The following is a 1,540-nucleotide window of genomic DNA, read 5'->3' as shown; positions in this document are numbered from 1 at the left end:
CGTTCTGACTGCCGCGGGATGTTGAGTATCATGGTTATTTAGGAAACGTAGGACAGCGTAGGATTTATTCTACCTTGCCTTGTACTCCAAGATGGCCATGTAGTCCTATATATATGCCCGCGAGGCTCAAGCAATAAACATTCAACGATTCAAGCAATCCCTCTCTATCCCTTCTAACAGGCCCAGCGGGGAGAGAGGCGGTCACACGAGGGGAGGAGATCTTTTGTTTCAACTTCGAGAGGGCAAATTCTTCTCAAATATTTAATGGGTTAAGCCAAAGTAGAGTTCGGTTAGGTGTGGGCTTAACTCCTTGAAAGGTGGTATTTTGAGGAGTTATGCCCTTTTGAGGATTTGGTTAGAGAGGCCATTGGCTATCTAGCCTACTCTCCCCTCTCAGAATTAAGGAACGGACTAGGACACCACACAATTGCATTTCCATGCGGTGTCTCCCTCCCCTTTCTCTCATGCATGCATATATCCAATAGCAAGATGTCATAAAGGATTCTTCTACATTTGAATTTTAGAAAATGTTTGTGTCTCAAACCTTTAGTCCGACTGACAATCTGTTTTCATGTTAGCTTCCTCGCGACGAGGTCTTCGAAACTAGATATCATATCTACTTGTTTCGATAATTTATTCATTGGTACTTGCCAGATTACTGTCACCTACCAGATTATTACCCACTTAGTTGTCTGATTAAATTTGGTTGTTGGGTTATTGAACGTTATATGCACCACCAGAAGACTTGCTTCATGGTATTTCTGTGGATTGATGCTAGTTCTTACTCCCTCCGTTCCTAAATACTTGTCTTTTTAGACATTTCAAATGACTACTACATACGGATGTATGTAGACATATTTTAGAGTGTAGATTCACTCATTTTGCTCCGTATGTAGTCACTTGTTGAAATGCCTAGAAAGACAAGTATTTAGGAACGGAGGGAGTACATGTTAATACTTGAAAACTCACTCCCTAGCTACACAATAATATTGTAATGACTAAAAACATACAAAATTATTGCCCTGTATAACATGGTAACCACGTTAACATAGCCTGGCAACTGGTGGAGAAGAAAAATCTGGTGATGGAAAGATACACTTTGAGCCCGTTAGGTATTAAGGTGTCCAACATTGCTTGGCTAGATATTGTGATTAAGGAGTTAGTCACGGGGATACTGGAATGCGGAAATGAGAAAAGAGTACAAACCGGTAATGATGATAACTAGGTATAGTGATCAAGGAGTTGATCGTAGGGATACTGTCATAGTCTCGTTTCAGGCTGTGTAATGTATCATGAGTCAAAAAGAATGGTATGATGTAATACAATGTTCGTTCGATAAAGATCTTCGGTGATATGTGGGAGCCGGTACTGGTGTCCAGGCCATGCTGACTATTATTACACGCTTGACGTTTAGTGACATTTAGGAATTCTACGATTTGATTGAGAATGAGAGAGAAGGGTTCAAAATGTGTTCATAGTATCTCAGTAGTGTTATGGTGATGTTTGAAAGTGTTTCAGAAGGCACCACAAAGTTCTAAAA

This window comes from Triticum dicoccoides, chromosome 7B, assembly GCF_002162155.2.
Source record: "Triticum dicoccoides isolate Atlit2015 ecotype Zavitan chromosome 7B, WEW_v2.0, whole genome shotgun sequence".
NCBI classification, from domain to species: domain Eukaryota; kingdom Viridiplantae; phylum Streptophyta; class Magnoliopsida; order Poales; family Poaceae; genus Triticum; species Triticum dicoccoides.
The sequence above is the reverse complement of the archived record's forward strand: the minus strand, read 5'-3'. Positions refer to the sequence as shown.